This window comes from Moschus berezovskii, chromosome 27 (genome assembly GCF_049115385.1).
Source record: "Moschus berezovskii isolate FMDL1 chromosome 27, NW_MosBer_1.0, whole genome shotgun sequence".
Taxonomy (NCBI): domain Eukaryota; kingdom Metazoa; phylum Chordata; class Mammalia; order Artiodactyla; family Moschidae; genus Moschus; species Moschus berezovskii.
The window spans coordinates 22417259-22443347 of record NC_142486.1 but is presented as its reverse complement, the minus strand read 5'-3'; the positions used below and the strand labels follow the sequence as shown (position 1 = coordinate 22443347).

The 26089-nt window shown below is 38.9% G+C and overlaps 1 protein-coding gene and 1 pseudogene across 1 annotated transcript in view; one reads left to right on the top strand and one right to left on the bottom strand.

The window, feature by feature from the left end:
* MOSMO (modulator of smoothened) overlaps positions 1 to 26089 on the top strand; it is a 66055-nt gene that overhangs the window by 6944 nt on the left and 33022 nt on the right. The gene's annotated exons all lie outside the window — the stretch shown is intronic.
* Positions 19787 to 20582, bottom strand: LOC148773666 (large ribosomal subunit protein uL30 pseudogene; annotated as a pseudogene).

The following is a 26089-nucleotide window of genomic DNA, read 5'->3' as shown; positions in this document are numbered from 1 at the left end:
TTCTCTCTCCACAGAAGATCCTGGTAAACCTCAGATAGGACACTGTGGGCTTGACATCTGTCACATAAGAGTTCAAGATCTTTAGGTAGATCCTAGCCTAGAAAATCCCATGGATGGAGCAGCCTGGTAGGCTGCAGTCCGTGGGGTCGCTAAGGGTCGGACACGACTGAGCGACTTCACTTTCACTTTTCACTTTCACACATTGGAGAAGGAAATGGCAACCCACTCCAGTGTTCTTGCCTGGAGAATCCCAGGGACGGGGGAGCCTGGTGGGCTTCTGTCTATGGGGTCACACAGAGTCGGACATGACTGAAATGACTTAGCAGCAGCAGCAGCAGCCTATAAGTTGGTAGCCTTTGGTTTAAAACATTAAAATTACAAGCTTCCGAAGCACATCTGTTATTAAATAGTAGAAAATTATTAAATGATAAGCCCTTTTCCTGAACTGTGACAACTTCAATAATCAGAGTTAGTTTGGTGTGAAGGAGCTTTGCAACATCATTTGTTAAACAAACTAAACTATCTAGAACTTTGTTTTGTTAATCATTTTGGACATGACTTATAGAGAAGGACAGAACTGGATTACCTCAGAGAGCGAAATCTTGAGATTGTGCTCTTCTTTAACTTAAAAAGCATTAGCAAAACTCCTTTTGAGTCTTTTCCCAGTAAATGTCTTTTTTAAAACAGCTTTTTTGAGATATAATTTCATTTAACCATAAGATGCACCTATTTAAAGTGTACAGTGAAGTGGTTTGTATAACCATAAAGTTGTGCCACAGTCAATTTTAGAACATTCTCAGTACTCCAGAAAGAAACCCCAGATCCCTTTGCCGTCACCCCCCAACTTCCTGGTTCTTAGGCAGACTGCTTTCTGTCTTTGTAAGTTTGCTTATTCTGGACATTTCATATAAATGGACTCATGCAATGTGTGGTCTCTTGTGATTGGCTTATTTCACCTAGCATAATGTTTTCAGTGTTCATCCATATTATAGCAAATATCAGTAGTTAATTTCCTCTTACTGCCAAATTGTGTGGTGTATCCCCATTTATTTATCCATTTTAAATGGGGATACACCACACAATTTGGCAATAAAGGAAATTAACTACTGATATTTGCTATAATATGGATGAACACTGAAAACAGTGTTATCAGTATTATTTATTTCAGCATATCAAATAAGAACTTTAATAAAAATTCAAAGACCAGTCTTTTTACAGCGTTCACAGGTCATACTTGAAGCTTGAAATAATTTATAATACTGTGAATTTCACAGCATAGTCCAGATTTTCCAATATGAGATGAGAGTTCCTGAACAAAGCATTTATTTTTTTTTTACAACCTTAGTTCCAAAAAGCCCCTCTTTTTACTATTATCAACAGAGATGTAGGCACTTCAGGATAAAGGATGTAAACTAGTTGACCTAAAAGATTTGGTGAAGGGGAATTTGGGACCAAGAACATAGATAGAAGTCATGAGAGAGTGGAAAAATCTAAGAGGAAGGAAATTCTGAAAAAGGTATTACAGAGTGCTGACACCCGTTGCATTTATTAGACTGACCAGACTTGTTGAGTTCTTCCTCACTGGCTGCCAGAACCCCTTTCAAAGCTGGCATAGTAAGAGTGATATACATTAGTCCTCCACTGTTCACCTTAGTATAAACCTAAAATAGTTCTGCTGTTAACCCCTTTCCTCATAAATGTTGAGTTTGTATTGGAGTTGCAGTGTGGTAAAATAGTCCCATGAGATTTGAGTCAGCCATATCTAGATTTGATTTTTTGATTCCCTTTTTATGAATTTTATGATTTGGGGCATGTAATTTGATTTCTCAGCTATAAAATTGGGAATAATATATTTATCTCAAAGGATGGTTGTGAGAAAATAAAATATGGCATATGAAGAATTATCACATGGCCTAATATATAGCAAATGCTCAAATGTTAGTCATTGTTATATGAAAGATCAAAACATCCTAATTTAAAAATGTTTCCCTTTTGTATTATCTGCTTTATTTATTTACCTATGTCCTGCCTTGTTCTAAAAAGAGATTGAAGGCAATAGTGTGTCTGTGGTGAATATTTCTTAAACCCAGCTTGGCGAAGGGAGCTTTCCAGGAATACAGACTGTGAAGTCAGTTGTAGTGGTGATGTAAACTTCATGGGATATATGTAAGTACCAAAACCAAGGAATGCATGAGTTTATATGTTTCTGGAACAGACTAAAAGAGGTTTTCTAAGTGAAACACAGCCTACCATAGTGTAAAGAGCACACAGGTTTTGGGTTAGATCAACATGTAGTCAAATCCCAGTCCCACAATTTGCTAGCCATGTAATTGATCTTAGACAAGTTGTAGTTGATGGTTTTTTATTAATCAGAATTATATCATTCAGATGTGGTTAATACCTCTTGTAGAACTTCAGTTGCTGTGCAGGTTCAGACCCCAACTTTCTGTCCTCCTATATATTAAAGATTGACTGGTTTTCTGAGTGACTGAACAACAAATATATGAAAGAGTAGTATCTGCAGTGAATTATGAAGATCATATATTTCCCAAATTATTTTTAAAGGACTATAGTGATCTGTAAAGCTTTCAGTTAGAGTATAGTCAATTAGTCTCACCTCAAAGCCTGAAAATAAGTTTAAGATACATGAGATAGTTGTTTCTTGATAGAAACCTGGCAAATAGTAGAAGTGAAAATTCTTCAGTTTTTGCTTATGAAATAAAATTTCTTCTAGTTGTCATTAGCTTCTTCAATGCACCTGTGAGTTTATGAATTTTTCCATACCCCTTTTCAGTGCATACTTAAGCAGTGGGCCATATTACATAATCTTACAGGGGAAATTTAGATGTGTAATAAAGTATTGCTGTTCATGAAATTATTGTTATTGAGTTATAAATAGCTTAATCATGCAACTTGAATGGATAATTGTTTACATAGTGACCTTGTTTTATAGCCTCTGAATAACGCAAGAAATTAGGTTGTACAGTAACAGCAGCGATAATATATAGGTGTAAATTTCATATCCACAACTTTACTTATTTATGATTATTTACATAGACATAATATTCATATTTTTTTGGTTGTCAGAATGTTTTATTGTTAAGCTCTGAAGTTGCACATGTTTTTCCAGGTACTTTTTAGAATTCTTTGCCCAGCTAGCAAGTAGCTGCTGATAAGTTTGATACTTAAAAAGCATGGTCCACTTGGTAACAATAGATTATGGGTAGTGGTAACATTATTTTATTCTTTATTGACTGTAGACTGATGAAGAGGTAGTATTTGGCAAAGCTATTGCTGGAATAACTAACTAACACAACATTGTGGAAATAGAGAGGTTAGCTAAGAGCATGAAGGAAACTAAGGATCCTTGAAAATCAAGGTGAAAAAGTGAAAGTGTTAGTTGCTCAGTCGAGTCTGACTCTTTGTGACCCCATGGACTGTAGTCCGCCAATTTCTCTGTCCATGGAATTCTCCAGGCAAGAATACTGGACTGTATAACCACTCCCTTTAGGGGATCTTCCCGACCCAGGGATTGAACTTGGGTCTTCTGCATTGCACGCAGATTCTTTACAGTCTGAGCCACCAGGGAAGCCCATTATTTAGCAAATATATTGTTGAAATAGTAGAGAGGTTAAATAAGAGAATGAGGGAACCTAAGGATCCTTGAAAATCAAAGTACCTAAAACTAAGTATTTGGATCAAAATCACTTTTCAATAACATACCTCTCTAAAATTTATTATGTATTCTCTCATTAGCTGTAAGTCACAGCTAAATTGAATATCCTTACTGGAAATGCCACGGGCAAGTAGAATGAAATAGTCCTTTGGGATTTATTGCTTTAGAATTTACAAAGAAGCATAAAGATGTGGGTGTTGCTATCAGTGATACTTTACATGTATTTAGAGTATGTATAAACCAGAATGTATAGTTTACTTACGTGACATTTCAGTTTATGACTTCAGTTTTGAAGCAAACTGACAGTTCTTTGAATTGCTTTTTTTTTCTTTTTAATTGAGATGAAAAGACTGCACTTTTGTGTGTCTCTTTTTATTAGCTTTGCTATAAATAAAAGGTCACATTTGGTATTTTGACACTTGCTGTTGTGTATATTGAGCAAAAAGGCAGCTGTTGACTTTTAATATAGATCTGTTCAACAGAGACCATATACTGCTATCATTAGAGATTAAAAAAAGTAAAGAACATGCAGTTGGTTGGGTCAAATAAGAAAATGGGAGAGGGGAATTTCATTGAGTCTCCTCATTTGTGGTATATTCACAGTAAGTTATTTACCTGGAACATTATTGGGTCTACTTTCAGCTATAATACAGAAATTTTTTTCAAAAATAGGACATGTTCAAAGTAAGGCCAAGATCTCCAAGGCCATTTCATTTATGACCATTTCACTTATAAAGTACCATCCATTTTAATAAATCTTTCATTTACTGTGAAGATGATTCCTTAAATCTTCACATAGATTTTTCCTGTACCACTGTACTTTATTACAGTCTCGCAATAAATGCTTATGAAGATACGTGTGGTCTGTAAGGAACTATACTAAGTATTCTGAGGGATTTCTTTTAAATGAATGAAAAAGTATTTTATCCTTGGGGAACCTGTAAAGTGTTTGGGAAGATTCATTTCAGTTCATTTCTATATATTGCTGCTAAATTTATCTTTCTAAAGGATAGGATGGTAATATTAAATAGTTGCAAATACTTATAAGTACTTGCTTTATGACAGCTACTTTTCTAGACACTTTTTACATGTGTGAACCAGTTTAATCCTCACAACATCCCTAAGTGCTGCTATTAGCCCCACAGAGATACAAAGAAATTAAGTAACTTGCCCAGGGTCACACAGCTGCTAAGTGGAAAAGCTGAGATCTGGATCTAGCTCCAGAGTCCTGGCTTTTAACCACTGCATGTGTTTGGACCAGAACCCTTCAGTGACCCTTCATCTACCATAGCACAGAAGGCCCTTAATGATCTTCACAACATGCCTCTGGCTTATCTTTCCAACTTTTGATCCTACTTTTTCCCTACGTGGATCTACATTCCAGCCCCTCTATATTACTTTCTGTTTCCTAAATAGAATTTGTAATCTCTTTATTCATCTCTTAATCTTTGTTTATGTTGTTTATTCTCAGTGTGATGCTCTCTCACGCTTAGCAGTTCCTGTCGGTTCAGTGTCCTACCCATCTTCCAAGCATATGTCAACTGCTGTCTTCATAAAAATCTTTTTTGATCCCCTATTTCACATGATTTTTCCCTCTTGTGTGTTTTTCATGGTAGCATATCTGTGTTATGGTTATTTGTATGTTACTTTCCCTGCTTTCTAGTGTAGATTTTTAAAGTTCTATAAGAATAGGGCTTCCTCCATGGCTCATTGGTAAGGAATCCACCCGCCATTGCCAGAGACACATTCGCTCCCTGGGCTGGGAAGATCCCACGTGTTGTGGAGCAACTACGCCCACACACCACGACTGTTGAGCATGTGCTTTATACTGAGCCACATGTCCTGAGCCCACGTGCCACAAGTACTGAAGCTTGCACACTCTAGAGCCTGTGCTCCACAATGAGATGCCTTCTCACCGCGACTGAAGAATAGCCCGCACTCTCCACAACTAGAGAAAAGCCCACGCAGCGTTGAAGACCCAGCACAGACAAAAATAAATAATTTTTTAGAATTTTATATATAAAAAAAGAACAGGGCATAAAATTTATTGATCTCTGTTCCTTAGCACTCACTCCAATTTGAACCTGGCAGGAAAGAGGAAGTGTTATGGTTGACACTAAGTCTTTAAACCTGGAGTAGGGAACAGAAATGGGAACTTTGGACAGTGAGCCGCTTTAAGGGCAAAAGTGATGATTTTGGTATAGAGGTTGTATTTCAAGTGAGAATAGAATATCGAAGCAGAAAGGGGCTAATCAGGAAAGAGGGATTTGGCATCCCTAGTTGTCATCTCTCGTTTTCACAAATATGATATTTATATTTTTAATATACCAAGTTTTCTTTCAATAGCTGTGTGTCTACAAAATTCATAATTTTTTTACATGTTGTCAGTTGATTTTTACTTTGGAAAGTAAGGTCCGCTACTGTCTAGTTATTCCCAACTTTGAAAAAATATTTTAAGGTGAAAGTTAATTTGTAGGTTGATTAGTTGATTCTCTGGGTCAATACAGAAATTAGGTTACTAGGCTAGTCAGTAAGACCATGTCATGACTGAACTATTAACTTCTATATAAAAAAATATAGTGGAAAGCAATACAGTTACATTACTGATAAAAAGCTTTTTAAAAGTTAAAAAGTAGAAATAGCTTGTATCTCTGATCCTTTGTCAATTTGACTTTAAAACATGAGATTTCTTCTATGTGACAGAAGTGCTTCACTGAGATTCTTCTTAACATTTGTCAACAATATTTTGACTCATTTTTTACTTACAAATCACCCTGGCAGAGGAAGAAAAAGAAGACTTGCAGAAAATGTATGTTTAAGAGATTTCTTGAGGTAGAATATCCAGAGATAGAATTAACTCAGTGGAGATGAGGAAGATTTGTATGAGTGCATGAATGTATATGTGATTTGTGTGGTGTGAAATGGTTAGGAAGTAGACATGGGGAAGATAAGGAACTTGTAGTGGATGAATGATCTCTCCATGGGAAAGCAGAGTGATACAGAATAAGCTGGATCCAATGCTCCTCATCCAAACCCCATGAGAGGGACCGTTAGTCCTGGCTAGTTTGTTGAGGGGCCCTGTGAATGAATGGAATAAGGAGGAAAATAGTATTTTGTGTGTCAGTTGGGGTACAAATGGTACAGATTAAGTGTTTTTAACTTGAAGAGTGTTTCTGTTGATACTCGGCTTCTAATTTAGGCTTTGCTGTAGATGTTTTGTTTGTGCTTGAAAAATTACCTGAATGCTTTTTCTTTATATTTTTCCCAACCAAAAAATAGTTCCATGCTCCTCTTTCACCATCCATCTCTTGATTTAAAATAAAAGTGGGTGTATATGATATCATATATTGAATTCTTGGGAAATTATTAATAAAGAAGTTGTGAAAGGAATACGGGGGTGAAGCCAGAATTCAATTCAAATTCTGGCTCTGCCACTTTTGAGCTATGTGGCTTTGGACTTCTTGCTTGACCTCTGAGTTTAGTTTCCTCATCTGTTTGTTGTTGTTCAGTTGCTCGGTTGTGTCCGACTCTTTGTGACCCCTTGGACTGCAACACCCTAGGCTTCCCTGTCCCTCACCATCCCCTAAAAGTTTGCTCAAACTCATGTCCATCAAGTCAGTGGTGCCATCCAACCATCTCATGCTCTGTGGCCTCCTTCTCTTCCTGTCCTCAATCTTTCCGGCATTAGAGTCTTTTCCAGTGAGTCAGCTCTTTGCATCAGGTGGCCAAATTATTGGAGTTTCAGCCTCAGCATTAGTCCTTCCAATGAATATTCAGGACTGATTTCCTTTAGGATTGACTGGTTACTGGAAAAGACTCTGATGCTGGGAAAGGTTGGGGGTGGGAGAAGAAGGGGACGACCGAGAATGAGATGGCTGGATGGCATCACCGACTCTGTGGACATGAGTTTGAGTGAGCTCCGGGAGTTGGTGGTGGACAGGGAGGCCTGGCGTGCTGTGGTTCATGGGGTCGCGGAGAGTCGGACACGACTGAGCAACTTATCTGAACTGAACTGACTGGTTAGATCTCCTTGCAGTCCAAGGGACTCTCAAGAGTTTTCTCCAGCACCGCAGTTCAAAAGCATCAATTCTTCGGCGCTCAGCCTTCTTTATAGTCCAACTCTCACATCCATACATGACTACTGGAAAAACCATAGGTTTGACTATATGGACCTTTGTGGGCAAAGTGATGTCTCTGCTCTTTAATATGCTGCTTAGGTTTGTCATAGCTTTTCTTTCAAGGAACAAGCGTCTTTTAATTTCATGGATGCAGTCACTGTCCACAGTGATTTTGGAGCCCAAGAAAATTAAGTCTGTCACTGTTTGCATTGTTTCCCCCATCTGTTTACCATGAAGTGATGGGACTGGATGCCATGTTATTTGTTTTTTGAATGTTGAGTTTTAAGCTAACTTTTTCACTCTTCTCTTTCACCTCCATCAAGAGGCTCTTCAGTTCCTCTTCACTTTCTGCCATAAAAGTAGTGTCATCTGCATATCTGAGGTTATTGATATTTCTCATGGCAGTCTTGATTCCACCTTGTGCTTCATCCACCTGGCATTTTGCATGATGTACTCTGCATATAAGTTAAATAAGGAGGGTGATAACATTTAGGCTTGACGTACTCCTTTCCAAGTTTGGAACCAGTCTGTTGTTCCATGTCTGTTTCTAACTGTCGCTTCTTGACCTGTGTACAGGTTTCTCAGTAGGCAGGTAAGATATCTGGTATCCCATCTCTTTAAGAATTTTGCACAGGTTGTTGTGACCCACACAATTAAAGGCTTTACTGTAGTCAATGAATTTTGGAATTCCCTTGCTGGCTTTTTTTTGATCCGATGGATGTTGGCAATTTGACCTCTGGTTCCTCTGCCTTTTCTAAACCCAGCTTGTACACCTGTAAGTTCTCAGTGGAGGCCTAGCTTGGAGGATTTTGAGCATGACCTTGCTAGCTTGTGAAATGAGCACTAATGTGTGGTAGTTTGAACATTCTTTAGCATTGTTCTCCTTTGGAATTGAAATGAAAATTGACTTTTTCCAGTCCTGTGGCCATTGCTGAGTTTTCCAAATTTATTGGCATATCTCAGCTATTTGGCATATTGAGTGCAACACTTACACAGCATCATCTTTTAGGATTTAAAATAGCTCACCTGGAATTCCAACCCCTCCACTAGCTTTGTTCTTAGTAGTGCTTTGTAAGGCCCATTTGACTTTATATTCCAGGATGTCTGGCTCTGGGCAAGTGATCACACCATTGTGATTATCTGGGTTATTAAGATCTTTTTCGTACAGTTCTTCTGTGTATTCTTACCACCTGTTCTTAATATCTTCTGCTTCTGTTAGGTCTTAGTGTTTCTGTCCTTTAATTGTGCCCACATTTGCATGAAATGTTCCTTTGGTATCTCTCATTTTCTTGAAGAGATCTCTAGTCTTCCCCATTGTATTGTTTTCCTCTGTTTCTTTGCCATGAAGTGATGGGACCAGATGCCATGATCTTTTGTTTTCAGAATGTTGAGCTTTAAGCCAACTTTTTCACTCTCCTCTTTCACTTTCATCAAGAGGCTCTTTAGTTCTTCTTCACTTTCTGCCATAAGGGTGGTGTCATCTACATATCTGAGGTTATTGATATTTCTCCTGGCAATCTTGATTCCAGCCTCTGCTTCCTCCAGCCCAGTGTTTCTCATGATGTACTCTGCATATAAGTTAAATAAGCAGGGTGACAATATACAGCCTTGACGTATTTCTTTTCCTATTTGGAACCAGTCTGTTGTTCCATGTCTAGTTCTAACTGTTCCTTCTTGACCTGCATACAGATTTCTCAAAAGGTGGGTCAGGTGGTCTGGTATTCCCATCTTTTCAGAATTTTCCAGAGTTTATTGTGATCCACACAGTCAAAGGCTTTGGCATAGTCAGTAAAGCAGAAATAGATGTTTTTCTGGAACTCTCTTTGCATTTTCAATGATCCAGCGGATGTTGGCAATTTGATCTCTGGTTCCTCTGTCTTTTCTAAATCTAGCTTAAACATCTGAAAGTTCATGGTTCACATACTGTTGAACCCTGGATTGGAGAATTTTGAGCATTACTAGTGTATGAGGTGAGTGCAATTGTGAGATAGTTTGAGCATTCTTTGGCATTGCCTTGCTTTGGGATTAGAATAAAAACTGACCTTTTCCAGTCCTGTGGCCACTGCTGAATTTTCTAAATCTGCTGGCACTTTGAGTGCAGCACTTTCACAGCTTCATCTTTTAGGATTTGAAATAGCTCAACTGGAATTCCATCACCTTCACGAGCTTTGTTCATAGTGGTGCTTCCTAAGGCCCACTTGACTTCACATTCCAGGATGTCTGGCTCTAGGTGAGTGATCACACCATCATGATCATTCTGGATCATGATTATCTGGGTCGTGAAGATCTTTTTTGTACAGTTCTTCTGTGTATTCTTGCCACTTCTTCTTAATGTCTTCTGCTTCTGTTAGGTCCATACCATTTTTTTCCTTTATTGAGCCCATCTTTGCATGAAATGTTCCCTTGGTAGTTCTAATTTTCTTGAAGAGATCTTTAGTCTTTCCCATTCTATTGTTTTCAGTGGCATACTTTATTATTGGGGGCTCCAAAATCACTGCAGATGGTGACTGCAGCCATGAAATTAAAAGATGCTTACTCCTTGGAAGAAAAGTTATGACCAACCTAAAAAGCATATTAAAAAGCAGACACATTTCTTTGCTGACACGGTCCGTCTAGTCAAAGCTATGATTTTTCCAGTAGCATGTATGGATGTGAGAGTTGGACTATAAAGAAAGCTGAGCACTGAAGAATTGATACTTTTGAATGGTGGTATTGAAGAAGACTCTTGACAGTCCTTTGGACTGCAAGGAGATCCAACCAGTCCATCCTAAAGGAAGTTAGTCCTGAATATTCATTTTAAGGACTGATGTTGAAGCTGAAAGTCCAATACTTTGGCCACCTGATGCACTCATTTGAAAAGACCCTGATGCTGGGAAGGATTGAAGGCAGGACGAAAAGGGAATGACAGAGGATGAGATGGTTGCATGGCATCACCGACTCAATGGGCATGAGTTTGAGTAAAGTCCAGGAGTTGGTGATGGACAGGGAGGTCTGGCATGCTGCAGTCCATGGGGTCGCAAAGAGTCAGACACGACTCAGCAACTGAACTTAACTGAACTGATATTTTTGCGTTATTCACTTAGGTTTTCTTATCTCTCCTTGCTATTCTTTGGAACTCTGCATTCAGATGCATATATCTTTCCTTTTCTCCTTTGCCTTTCGATTCTCTTTTCTCAGCTATTTGTAAGACATCCTCAGACAACTATTTTGCCTTCTTGCATTTCTTTTTCTTGGAAATGGTTTTGGTCATAGCCTTCTGTACAATGTTATGAACCTCCGACCATAGTTCTTCAGGCACTCTGTTTCTCAGATCTAATCCCTTGACTCTGTTTTTCATTTCCTTGTATAATCATAAGGGATTTGATTTAGATCATGCCTAAATGGCCTAGTGGTTTTCCCTACTTTCTTCAATTTTAAGTCTGAATTTTGCAATAAGGAACTCATGATCTGAGCCACAGTCAGCTCCCAGTCTTGTTTTGCTGACTGTATAGAGCTTCTCCATCTTTGGCTGCAAAGAATATAATCAATATATTCAATCAGTTTAGTCAGTCTGATTTCAGTATTGACCATTTGGTGATGTCCATGTGTAGAGTCATCTCTTTTGTTGTTGGAAGAGGGTTGCTGTGACCAGTGCGTTCTCTTGGCAAAACATTGTTAGCCTTTGCCTGTTTCATTTTATACTCCAAAGCCAAACTTGTCTGTTATTCCAGGTATCTCTTCACTTCTTACTTTTGCATTTCAGTCCCCTATGATGAAAAGGACATCTTATTTTGGTGTTAGTTCTAGAAGGTCTTGTGGATCTTCATAGAACCATTCAGCTTCATCTTCTTCAGCATTAGTGGTTGGGGCGTAGGCTTGGATTACTGTAATGTTGAGTGATTTGCTTTGGAAATGAACTGAAATCATTCTGTCATTTTTGAGATTGCACCCCAAGTACTGCATTTTGGACTCTTCTTGACTACGAGAGCTACTCCATTTCTTCTAAGGCATTCTTGCCCACAGTAGTAGATATAATGGTCATCTGAGTTAAATTCGCTCATTCCTGTCCCTCCTCCCTGAGAGCATTGTCTTCTACAAACACAAAACCTGGAAGTGGTTGAGGAAGATGGAACCTCCTAATCATTGTTTGGGGCGGAGTCAGTGTTCCGGAAGCATATTGGGTTGGGCCAGCTGGGACAGGACATATTGGACTTTTAGCTGCATTGTGCCTGCTGGGTGTCTGTCTGGGAATGGGAACAGCTGGGTAGAAGGCAGAGAAGGGGGCTTTCCTTGTAGCTCAGCTGGTAAAGAATCTACCTACAGTGCAGGAGACCCCAGTTTGACTCCTTGGTCAGTAAGATCCTCTGGAGAGGATACCCACTCCAGTATCCTTGGTGGCTCAGATGGTAAAGAATCTGCCTGCAATGCATGAGACCTGGGTTCAATCCCTGTGTTGGGAAGATTCCCTGGAGGAGGCATGGCAAGCCACTCCAGTATTTTTACCTGGAGAATCCCCGTGGACAAAGGAGCCTGGCAGCTACAGTTCATGAGGTCACAAAGAGTCGGACACGACTGAGTGACTAAGCACAGCACAGCACATTCCTGTCCACTTAGTTCACTCATTACTAAAATGTTAATGTTCACTCTTGCCATCTCCTATTTGACCACTTTTGATTTACCTTGATTCGTGGACCTAACATTCCAGGTTTCTATGCAATACTGTTCTGACAGCATTGGACTTTACTTTCACCACCAGACACATCCACAGCTGGGCGTCCATTCCTCTTTGGCTCAGTGTCTTTATTCTTTCTGGAGCTACTTCTCTGCTCTTCTCCAGTAGCATATTGGACACCTGCCAATCTGGGGGGTTCATCTTTCAGTATCTTAGCTTTTTGCCTTTTTATACTGTTCATCTGTAAATGGGGATAATACCTATTACCTTGCAAAGTGGCTGGACAGATCAATATACCTGGAACACCTGCCACACCTATGTGCAGGCACCTATGATAGGTAGCTATTGTTGTTAAGGAACTAAATTGATTAATCTCTTATCACATCGCAATACATAAAATATAATGTTGAAATTGCCTATTTACCCCTCATATAGTCACCAAAAGCAATCTGATTTTATTTTTTCAACTCGGATATATCACTGTGTAAGACCTGATTGCCTATATCAGTTTTACATACATGCCTGATTCTTTTTTTTTTTTCTTGTTTTAATTTTATTTATTTATTTATTTATTTGCATTACAATAGTTTAATATGAACAATCAGAACTAATTAACAGTATAACAATATTTTACAACTGAAATAATTAAAATAAATTATAAAATTACTACATAAAACAGGTCTGATCTAGCTTATTTACTTTCTATAATCTCTTCAGTGCTGCAAAACCATTTATTTCTTTTTTTTTTTCATGTTTTAATAAACACTTCGTCTTTTTGTATTGCTTTTTTTTTTCATCACAATAATAGAAATATAACATCATATATCATTGTAAAACACATTTCCACATAAATGCTGATAAGCACAAAATATTTTTCATCATTTACATTTTAACTGTAATAATATATGGCAGAATTAAAGCTGCATCCATCATGTGTCTAACTCACCTTGCTGTAATGAATTTTTAAATGTAATGGTTTCTGTCGCAAAGTAAAATCGTACATAATGTCTAGTGACACAGTACGCTGGTGGGTGGGTGGATTTGGAAAATGGAAATGCAACTTCATTTTTAATTAGATTTATAAACTTCACCACCTCCACCTCCAGCCAGCTTCCCAACCCTCCCTCCCACCACCATTATTTATTTATTTATTTTTTTTTAAATGAGGCTTTTAATTAATGTTTGACAGAGCTGATTCAGGTTGAATAGACTAAATTTCTTTAAACAAACTTACTTATACTCCAGAGTCCTTTAAAAACTTAATAGCATTTATACATTGAAGGTATTTGATTTTCTTGTAACTAGCACTTCAAATGCAACAAGCATTTGACCCAACAAGTAAAACTTTCTACAGTTCATAACTTTTATAAATAAAATAAATTAAATGTACAGTGAATAAGTTCTCTGAAATATTTCAATATTTCTGCAGGTTTAGTAACATCGTAAAATACATTTCAACTAAAATTCACAAATCTAAAAATCTGTTAGGCATTTTTAGGCGTTTTAAGTTGGAAATGAAGACCAATGTTACATTGTAATATGCCAATTACAAATAGTACTTCAAATAGCAAATACTACAGTTTGTCCCAAACTTTAAAAACTATTCATGAACTCAACACTGAACTATTGATGGCTATGAGAATTGTTTCCTAGCCTTTTTGAAAATTTCAACCCATTTACGTTTAAGGTAATTATTGATAAGTACGATCCCGTAGCCATTTTCTTTATTACTTTGGGTTCAAGTTTATACACTCTTTCTGTGTATCCTGTCTAGAGAAGATCCTTTAGCATTTGTTGGAGAGCTGGTTCGGTGATGCTGAATTCCCTCAGCTTTTGCTTGTCTGTAAAGCTTTTGATTTCTCCTTCATATTTGAATGAGATCCTTGCTGGGTATAGTAATCTGGGCTGTAGGGTATTTTCTTTCATCACTTTAAGTATGTCTTGCCACTCCCTTCTGGCCTGAAGAGTTTCTGTTGAAAGATCAGCTGTTATCCTTATGGGAATCCCCTTATGTGTTATTTGCTGCTTTTCCCTTGCTGCTTTTAATATTTGTTCTTTGTGTTTGATCTTTGTTAATTTGATTAATATGTGTCTTGGAGTATTTCGCCTTGGGTTTATCCTCTTGGGGACTCTCTGGGTTTCTTGGACTTGGGTGATTATTTCTTTCCCTATTTTAGGGAAGTTTTCAACTATTATCTCCTCAAGTATTCTCTCATGGTCTTTCTTTTTGTCTTCTTCTTCTGGGACTCCTATGATTCGAATGTTGGAGCGTTTAACATTGTCCCAGAGGTCTCTAATATTGTCCTCATTTCTTTTAATTCGTTTTTCTTTTTTCCCTCTCTGTTTCATTTATTTCTACAATTTTATCTTCTAGTTCGCTAATCCTGTCTTCTGCCTCTGTTATTCTATTGTTTGTTCCCTCCAGAGTGTTTCTGATCTCATCTATTGCATTATTCATTGTATATTGACTCTTTTTTATTTCTTCTAAGTCTTTATTAAATCTTTCTTCCATCTTCTCAATCCTTTTCTCCAGGTTATTTATCTGTAACTCCATTTTGCTTTCAAGATTTTGAATCATTTTCACCATCAAAATTTGAAATTCTTTATCAGGTAAATTCCCTATATCTTCTTCTTTTGTTTGTGTTGGGGGGCAATTATCTTGTTTCTTTACTTGCTGGGTATTTCTCTGCCTCTTCATCTTGCTTATATTGCTTTGCTTGGGGTGGCCTTTCCCTCTTCTTGCAGTTTGTGGAGTTCTCTTTATTATGTAGTTTCTTCGCTGTGTGTGGGGTTGGACGGGTGACTTGTCCAGGTTCCCTGGTTAGGGAGGCATGTGTCGGTGTTCTGGTGGGTGGAACTTGATTTCTTCTCTTTCCTTTAGAAGACAATGGCTGCTTTTCTGGGAGCCTGATGTCCTCTGCCAGTATTCAGAAGTTGTTTTGTGGACTTTACTCCGCATTCAAATGTTCTTTTGATGAATTTGTGGGGAAGAAAGTGGTCTTGCCGTCTTATCCCTCCGCCATCTTGTTCCTTCCTCCCCAGAACACTGGATTCTTATATTCCACTTGATCGTGGAGTACCTCTTCCCAGCTGCTCCAGCAAGGCGCAGCCGCTGTACCTTACCTCGGACGAGGGGTATCTCCTCAAGGCCGCCCCTCCTGCTTTGAATGTGGATCAGCTCCTCTCGGCCCTCCGGTGCCCAAGCAGCCACCGCCTCCTGGACGTGGTACAGCTCCTCTCGGCCACCGCCCTAACCCTGGGTGCGGGGCAGCTCCTCTCAGCCACGATTCTGCACGTGGTCGGTTGCGCCGGGAGCCGGGCGTCTCTCGCGCCTGCGCCGCCGGGAGCCGGGCGTCTCTCGCGCCTGCGCCGCCGGGAGCCGGGCGTCTCTCGCCACATGCCTGATTCTTAACCTGGATTGCTGTATTCTCCCTTCCAGTTTAGTGCACTAAGAGAAAAAAAAATACCAGGCAGCCTATTTATTATGTATTTATTTATTTGTTTTTGACTGCCCTGGGTTTTCATTGCTGCACGCAAGCTTTTTCTAGTGGCGGTGAGCAGAAGCCACTCTTCGTTGCAGTGTGCAGGCTTCTCCTTGCAGTGATTTCTCTTGTTACAGTGCATGGGTTCTAGGGTACACAGGCTTCAGTAGTTGTGGCATACAGGCTTCGCTGCTCCTCAGCATGTGGAATCTTTCCAGACTAGGGATCAAACCCACGTCCCCTGAATTGGCAGGTGGATTCTTAATCACTGGACAACCAGGGAAGTCTCAAGTAGCCTATTTAAATGCTTATATACAAGTTCTGTTCTGCATATTAAAGGTAACATGTATTTGGGGATTTTCCAGTAATGGCAGAATATACTAAACCATTAATATTTCTGTCAACCTACTTACTGTAACTAACATTTGCTAAGTGCACTATGGATGTAGTTTGTGGCCTAAGAATAGATTTCCCCCTAACCAGCCAACTGTATAAGCCATGACCTTGACCTCCTTAGTTGAAGTTAGTAACCAAGTATAAAGTGTTCTAAAACTAAAGGATGATTGATAATCACAGGTAACCTATAAGATAATTTGTTATAGTCCTATTCGTTTGCTTATTATGAGACATAAAATGAGAAACTTGGTATTTTCCTATCCTGTACATAAAATAATTATATTGAGAGTTTAAATTTTTAAAATCATTAATTGAATCACTGAAAAAAACCATAGAATGAATCTTCTTTAAATAACAGATGTATATAGGCATGTCAGATCACCTTTAGGACTCCCACTCTCACAAGATTTAATGGTTAGGATCAGAAAACAAACTCTTATGTTGAAGTGTTGCTGATATAGGACTAACTCCCAGAGCTTTAGAGGACTATTTCTATCAGGCGTATTTGCCTACTAACCATCCAGTAGGTAGTTATTATCCATTAACCATTTAGATTCACACTAGTAGCCAGTAAGATGCTTGCTTTAAGTGGACCACCTTGTATTTAAGATTTTATTTTTTTGACTTTAAAGTTTTATTTTTTAAATTGGAGTACAGTTAATTTTCAGTGTTGTGTTACTTTCTGCTCTACAGCAAAGTGAATCAGTTATGCATGCACATATATCCACTCTTATAGATTCTTTACTCATATAGGTCATTACAGAGTATTGAGTTCCCTGTGCTATATAGTAGGTCTTTATTATTTATTTTATCTCTAGTAGTGTATATATGTCAACTCCAATCTCCCAGTTTATCCCTCACCACTTAAGATTTTAATTAATGTTACTGTGAATATCTTCAGAGTTATCAGGGAGGTTGGTGCATTTTGGTTTTTCCTACTGTGCTGTTTCTTTTCTCTTTTTATTTTTGTCTCTGTTAAGTTGTTGGCCAGTGCTTTTGTTCTCTTTGTTAGCCTAGAGTTAAGGTAAATACTTAAATGCTTTTCCCATAAATACTTGAATACTTTATCCCTTATATATCGGCTCCTTTTGCCTTCTGCCCTCCCTCTTTAGGAACTTGTGGCAAATCCCCAACTTGACCATTCAAGCAGTTCACATCCAGTTGCAGATATGTGTTGCAGATATCATCAGCCATCCCAAATGGTGCAGTTCCCAGTGATTTTTATTATATCCCCTTAGGTATACAACCAAAGCCCTCTAATGTCGTTAAGGGCTCCAATTTTCTGATTTGGGGGGTTTTTTTTAAGGAGAATCCATCCAATTCTTTGAAAAACAGGACTGTCTTTTGACTGTGTGATTATAAACTACAGAAGCACTTGCTCCTTTTTTGTGAACGTATTCTTTTCTGCATTCCAGAAATTCTTGAGCGATTCTGCTCTGTTGACATTTTCCCATGCTGTTACAGAATTTTTCTAAATGTAAATTGCTTGGGTCATTTCATTGAGATTTGGAGAAGGAAGAAGAGCAAACTGACTCACTTTATCTCCCAAAGTGAAAATGTTAGTCGCTAAATGGTGTCCAGCTGTTTTGTGACCCCATGGACTGTAGCTTGTCAGGCTCTTCTGTCCATGGAATTGTCCAGGCAAGAATACTGGAGTGGGTAGCCATGCCCTCCTCCAGGGGATCTTCCCAACCCAAGGATCAAACCCAGGTCTCCTGAATTGCAGGCAGATTCTTTACTAAGAAGCCCAAAGGTGTGTAATGAATGCTAATTGAATGAGAGAAATCAAAAGAGATTTAGTCCATATTAATTTATTGTCTTTTAAATTTTTATTAATACTCGGAAAAGTTGTAATATAGTTATTTTCCTGAGTCACACTTTTTTTTTTTAAAGGTAAGCTAGAAAAGATTTGGCTTCCCTGGTGCCTCAGTGGTAAAGACTCTACCTGCCAAATGCAGGTATTGTGGGTTCCATCCCTGGGTTGGGAATAACTCCTGGAGAAGGAAATGGCAACCTGCTCCAGTATTCATGATGGGAAATCCCATGGACAGAGGAGCCCGGTGGGCTGCAGTCCATGGGGTCGCCAAATAGTTGGACACGACTTAGTGACTAAACAACAAAACAACAACAAAAAGAGGCTTAAATTCTGTAGTCCCCAAATGGTAAGAACATTGGGTGATTGGTTAGAATGCAGGAGACGTTACATTAGTTAAGTGACTAATAACACAGACTCTGGAATCTGGATTCAAATTCTCCCTGTGCTATTTGTTAGTGGCGTGGTCTTGGCTGACATACTTCAGAGGTCTCTTTAAAGGTTAAAGCATCATGTATATAAAACAGTGTTTGGCACATAGCGCTGCATGTGAGCTAAAATTAATGGGACTGACTTTTGGAGATTCTTTGCTATAATCTTTTCAATAGTCATAGGCAGTTATCTTAAAATTGATCATAAATGCTGTGTAGTTTTTGTTTGTAGATATAAATGTCACCATACTAGAATATAGAATCTAGCCCATGTACAAATGGACATTTTTTTTACCTTATATAAAGAATAATACCACTGTAATGAAATGCTAAAAGAAAGCTTTGCTTGAACCATGTGTATGTTTCACATACTCAGAAAAAAATAAAAATGATAGCAAGAAAGTAAGTCCTACTGTTGAATACAATTGAATACAAATTGAAACCAATGAGCCTAACTATATGTCAGATTGATAATGTAACTACCAAGGAAAAAATAATTAAGTAACTTTTGAATACAGTGCTCTGACTGTGTTCTCTTAGTGGACCATACCTAAGGACAAAGAGACCAGTAAGGAAATATTGATCTTGGTACATAGCGATCCCCCTATAGTAGCTCTTCACAAGAAATGTCATTCCCATTTTGCTGATGAAGAATTATAGCTGATGCAGGGAAAGATTTGTCTGGCATCATTTAATTAGGTGGTAGAGCTGAATTTAAAAGCCCATAGCCTGTCCGTTATACCACACTACTTTTTAAACTGTTACAGTGCGCTGTTAGATGAGTCCCTGGTTTCTTTAGTTCTTCCCTTTGGTTTACTGTTCCTCCCTTCCCTTTATCTTTTATTATTTCTTTGCTTTATCATCTGTAATATTAGTCAGAACCTCATTTTCAAGAGCTTCCTGACCTCGTGTATCTCCTTTCCTTCAAGAATTTCATTCCATGCCATCATGCCTACCTTTTTGAAATCTGCCTTCCTAAATTGAAGGGTGTGTGACACTTCCCACTCTTTTCATTATGAATTCCAAAGTGGCCTAAAAGATTTTCTCTTGATTCTCATTCCTCCTACTTTGTCAATAATTAGTTTCCTGCTGAATTATAGCTAGTGTCAAAGTCATGATTACTTACAGGCATAGTCTGTATTGATAACTGAGCCTGAAAGTTGTAAATGAGAGAGCTTCGGTCTTTTTTTTTTTTTTTTCAGTTTGTTTCAATTGTTTATTAACTGGCCAGATTACAAAAATAATCCTGGTAGATACCGTAGTTCATCCTTCTAATAAGCCTTGATCTGGTCTTCCCTGTTGCCAGCATCTCCACCTTCTACAAAATGGGTGGTCTTTTTCTTTATTCCACCTCGTGGAGAAGACAATTTAAAGGGTCACAGAAAGCTGTTTGCTTCTTTGAAACGTTTTCCAACAGTATATGTCTCATGAATCAGATCCTTCATGCAGATGATTCCGTATTTCCCAAGAGATCAAGCAATCAGTGTGTTGTCTGTCAAGGCAATTTGCTTCTTGTTCATTTTGCCATAACCACGCTTGTAGATCAATTCATTTACAGACTGCAGATTCGGGTACCCCCATGAAATGTATGGCTCCACAATTCTCAGCATGTTAATTGATGCCTTGTTGAGCTTCACAAAGGTGCCATTGAAGATCTGCCAGAGGTGAAGGAGCTGCAGCACCTTTCGAACCTTTGGGCTCACACCGTTGATACCTCTGATCTTGATGACAGATGCCAATTTGGGTTCCGCGGGTACATAGAAGTTGCCGGCTTTTCATGCCATCCTAACCATTTGAATTTCAGTTCTGTACATCTGCCTATATTCCATGTGGTAATGCTTAGCTTTTTCATAGATAAGCTTCCTCCTTGCCTTTCGAAGCATCTTTTGGGCAAACTTTCTCAGGTGCTTGATCTTAAGCTCTACGAAATTCTTTCACTTTTTCTTAAGGGTTTCTGGCACAGCAGGAGCCTTCTTTTTCTTCTCTTCTGCACCCTCCATGGTTCCAGCCAGGAAAGAGGTGAGAGCTTCATTCTTAAAGACATTCTTCTGTTTGTAACTTAAAATATCTTATGGGGATTTGGTGAGACATGTGGTGGCAAAGTGATAGAGAATGCAATTGTTGGACCTGCATTTTTTTCCATGAGAGACAGTAGAAACAAATATTAGTTTATAAACTGTGATTTTTAAATGATTGATTCATTAAAGAAGGCAAGTAAAAATTGCAGTGAAACAAGACATAATTAGTTGTTAAATGAACTTTCTGTCCTTTGAAAAGGGACTGATTAAGGAAGAAAATATGTAAATAATTTGAGTACATAAGCTGCTATTTGAAATTTTGCTGGGTAAAAATGATGGGAAGAATTGAACTGTACAAGAATTTAGTTGGATCTTGCTTAAAGTACTTTGTGTTGTAAATCTCCAAACTTAAACTACAGCATTTAAAGAACCACTTCTTGAATTAGCACAATCAAAATGGAATTCATTCTATTTTTTAATCACTCCTGAATTACTGTCTTTAATTTTTTTTTTAAATTCTGGATTATTCCAGTTGGCCCAGTCTTTTTATAAAAAAATTTAATTTTATGTTGGAGTATAGCCGATTAGCAATATTGTGATAGTTTCAGGTAAACAGCAGAGGGACTCAGCCATACCCAATACATGTATCCATTCTCCTCCAAACCACCTTCCCATCCAGGCTGCCACATAACATTGAGCAAAGTTCTCTGTGCTATACAGTAGGTCCTTGGTTATCTGTTTCGGATATCACAGTGTGTGCATGTCATCCCAAACTGACTATCTCTTCCTCCCATTCTTACCACCTGGCAACCATAAGTTCATTCTCAAAGTCTGGTAGTCTGTTTCTAGTTTGTAAGTAAGTTCATTTCTATCATTTCTTTTTAGATTCCACATAAAAGGGATACCATATGATATTTCTCCTTCTCTGTCTGACTTCATACAATATAACAATCTCTAGGTCCATCTCTGTTGCTGCAAATGGTATTACTTCATTATTTTCACTATCTTTAAAGTACATGATTTTAAAATGTAATTTAAAATAATATAGTAACTCAGTTGGTAAAGCATCCGCCTGCAATGCAGGAGACCCCAGTTCGATTCCTAGGTTGGGTAGGTCCCCTGGAGAAGGGATACCCACTCCAGTATTCTTGGGCTTTCCTGGTTGCTCAGACAGTAAAGAATCCACCTACAATGCAGGAGATCTGGGTTTGATCCCTGGATTGGGAAGATCCCCTGGAGGAGGGTATGGCAACCCACTCCAGTATTGTTGCCTGGAGAATCCCCATGGACAGAGGTGCCTGGCGGGCTACAGTCCATGAGGTTGCAAAGAGCTGGACGTGACTGAGCAACTAAGCACAGCACTTATCAGAGAAATTGTCCAGAAAACCTAGATCCAGAATTTCAGTATAATGTTAAAAAGAAATAAGATTAGCAATCAGATTAATTTTTTAAAATTATGTTTTATCAGAATTAAGACAGTAAAATAGTGTTATAGTCTTTTATTAGATTAACTGAGTTTCTAAACACCTGAAGAAAATTATTTTAGTATTTCCTGTGCAGAGTTTGTGAAGAATGTGCCTTTCTCTGTGGAATCAGAGTTTATGAGACCTCTTTGTTGATGTTTCTAAGGGTTACCTATGGACAAACATAACAACAACAACAAAAAAAACCCACTGCTCTACCAAAATATGCCTAAATAGTAAACTGTTAGTGCAATATCGAATCAGACCTTTTTCTAGCTGGTACCTAGTCATTTAACCTGTTATTCAGTTTCTTCATTTGTATTATTTTGAGAATTAAATAAGTATGTGTAAAGCACTTAATAATACGTTCCGTTCCGTTCTGTCGCTCAGTCGTGTCCGACTCTTTGCGACCCCGTGGACTGTAGCCTACCAGGCTTCTCCGTCCATGGGATTCTCCAGGCAATGACCAGCACTAAATAAGTGCCGAGAATATAGTGGCAGCTGTTACTATTTATCCTTTTCCCCCCTCTAGATTTATGTGTGATAGGGAAGCAAAATTTATTTTGAGCACCCTTTATTCTAATGTTAAGGTTTTAAAGTAGAGGTTAGGACAAAATCATATTTTTCTGAACCCAAACCCTTGAGATTCTGTTTGGGAAGTGAGAAAGCTGCCAAATGTCTACTCTACTTGTGCAATAGCAAGAAGATTGAATTTCTAGTTTGTTTCATGCCCCAAATGCTTGCCTTCCATTCCTTTGTCTCAATATGAAAATTTCTGTATTCATTGGATGATCCTTGTCTGACTGAAACAACAGAGAACAGCTTCCAGCAGTTTTGGTATGGCTGCTGCTGCTGCTGCTAAGTCACTTCAGTCGTGTCTGACTCTGTGTGACCCAATAGACAGAAGCCCACCAGGCTCCCCCTTCCCTGGGATTCTCCAGGCAAGAACACTGGAGTGGGTTGCCATTTCCTTCTCCAATGTGTGAAAGTGAAAAGTGAAAGTGAAGTCGCTCAGTTGTGTCCGACCCTTAGCAACCCCACGGACTGCAGCCTACCAGGCTCCTCCATCCATGGGATTTTGGAGTGGCTTGCCATTGCCTTCTCCGTTGGTATGGCTAGCTAACCATCACTTTCTGGAAGAATATCTGGATGCAGTTGCAATTTTTAAAGCCTATCATATTTTATGTCATTAAATTTCTTTAGTTCTGCATTATTGATTTAAGTTCTTTTCCTAAGTTGTGCCCATTCATTTTAAGAAATACACATTTTATGCAGAAAATGTAAGTATATACTTGACCATCAATAAAAATTATTATCAGTTAAACTACTGAAGTTTTCCCTTGTCTCAGTTTCAGAATATAATCATTACACCAAACACATTCATGCACATACATATGTACCCACACATACAAATGTAATTTTTCTTTATTGTGACTATTCAGTTGCTTTACGTAGTAGAAGTTATGATTTTTTTTATTATTATTATAATCATTTCATCAATGTCATGGGCATCCCTGGTGACTCAGTCAGATGGTAAAGAATCAGCCTGTGATGCAGGAGACCTGGGTTCGATCCCTGGGTTGGGAAGATCCCCTGGAGAAGGGAATAGCAACCCACTCCAGTATTCTTGCCTGAAGAATCCCATGGACAGAGGACCCTGGTGGGCTGCAGTCCATGAGTGGGCTACAGTCCATAGGTTGGCAAAGAGTCAGAGACGACTGAACGACTGACACTTTCACTTTCACACCAGTGTCATAGATAAGCTGCTGAACCCTGGTCCTTTCTTTTTTTTTTTTAATCTTATTTATTTGGCGACATTAGGTCTTAGTTGCAGATCGTAGGATTTTTCATTGTGGCATGCAGGCTCTCTAGCTGTGGTGTGGGCTTAGCTGCCCCACAGCATGTGGGATCTTAGTCCCCTGACCAGGGGTGGAAGCTGTGTCACCTGCATAAGGCAGATTCTTAACCACTGGACCACCAAGGAAGTCCCCTGGACCCTAGTCTTTAAAGAGAGAGAATCCGGCGCTTCGCTGGCAGTTCAGTGGTTAAGACTCTGTTCTTCAAATGCAGGGGGCACAGCTTTGATCCTTGGTCAGGGAACTAAGATCCGTCATGCCACACGCCTTGGCCAAAAAAATAGCAGGTCCTGACGTCAGAAATGCATAATTAATACTTTGTAAATATCAGATGGTGGTTTTTGTTTGTTTTTAAAATAAATTGGTCATTTTTCTGCTTCGTCAAAAGACATTCTTTTTTTTATTAATTTTATTGATTCATTCTTTTTTGTCTGTGTTGGGTCTTCACTATTGCCTGGGCCCTTCTCCAGCTTTAGTGAGCAGGGGCCTCCCCTCAGCTCCGGTGCTCATTCTTCCCATTGCAGAGCAAGTGCTCTAGGGCTTGTGGGCTTCAGTAGTTGTGGCTCCTGGGCTCCAGAGCATAGTCTCAATATTTGTGGCACACAGACTCATTTGTTCCACAGCACGTAGAATCCTCTGGGACCAGGGACCAAAGCTGTGTCTGCTGCATTGGCAGGTGGACCCTTCACCACTGAGCCACCAGGGAAGCCCCAGAAGGGTGTTTGTTTTAAACTTATTTCTAAAAATAACATTAAGTTGATGCATAGTTGATTAACAGTATTACTTTCAGATGTATGCATATTGATACAGTGTTTTACAGATATGCTCCCTTAAAACTTACTGCAATATAATGGCTATAATTCCTTGTGCTAAACAGTATATCCTTGTTGCTTATCTATTTTATATAGCTGCATATAGTTTTTAACTCCATACTCCTATCTTTCCCCTCTTCCGTTTGGTAACTACTCGCTTTTCTATTATCCATGACTCTGTTTCCTTTTTCAAATTACCCTTTTTAAAATATTTTTTTAAGTTATTTTTGGCTGCACTGGGTCGTCGTTGCCGTGCGCAGGCTTTCTTTAGTTGCAGCACGCAGCAGCTACTCTTGTTGTAGGGCGTGGGCATTTCATTGTGGTTTCTCTTGTTGCAGAGCAGAGCACCGACTCTAGGGCTCATGGGCTCTGTGGTTGTGTCAGTCGAGCTTAGTTGGCCCGCAGCATGTGGAATCTTCCTAGAGGAGGAATCAAACCCATGTCCCCTGCATTGGAATGTGGATTCTTAACCAGTGGACCACCAGGGAAGTCCTAAATTACCTTTTACTATACTGAACCTCTTTCTTGTAGGAATTGTTATATATAATCTTCTTGAGGCTTCCCAGCTGGTGTTAGTGATAAAGAATCTGCCTGCCAGTGCAGGAGATGCAAGAACCTCGGGTTCAATCCCTGGGTCAGGAATATTCCCTAGGAAATGGTACCCACTCCAGTATTCTTGCCTGGAAAGTTCCATGGGCAGAGGAGCCTGGCAGGCTACAGTCCATGGGGCCACAAAGAGCAACATGACTGAGCTATTGCACCGTATATATAAGTCATATATCCTTTAATTTTTCTTTTTCTAAAACTTTATTTTCCCAAAGGTGATTAAATTATATTTCATGTTCTACATTTACACTCCATTTACCATTGCATCACTACTATATATGTGAATTAGTACATATGATCAGAGTATTACTTCCTTTACACTTTCTGTGATGCTCATGTTTTTAAAAGTTATAAAGTACAGATTGTTTAGTGCACATTCCTACCATTTTGAATACTTCCAAGTTCAAAAGAATTGTTTTCTCAAGGCTGTTAGATATGTGTATGATTCATAACATGAAACAGGGTTGCCTGTTGTTCTTTCTTAATTAAGTTGACATTTATAGTCTTCTAGTCTTTCCTGTCTGTGCTAGTCAGTCGTGTCTGACTCTTTGCAACCCTTACAGACTGTAGCATGCCAGGTTTCTCTGCCCATGGGGATTCTCCAGGCAAGAATATAGGAGTGGGTTGCCATTTCCTCCTCCAGGGGATCTTCCCAACCCAGGGATCAAACTCAGGTCTCCCATATCGCAGGCAGATCCTTTACTGTCTGAGCCACCAGGGAAGCCCCTAATCTGTCTAGGGGGAAAATATCTAACATACTTTATTGT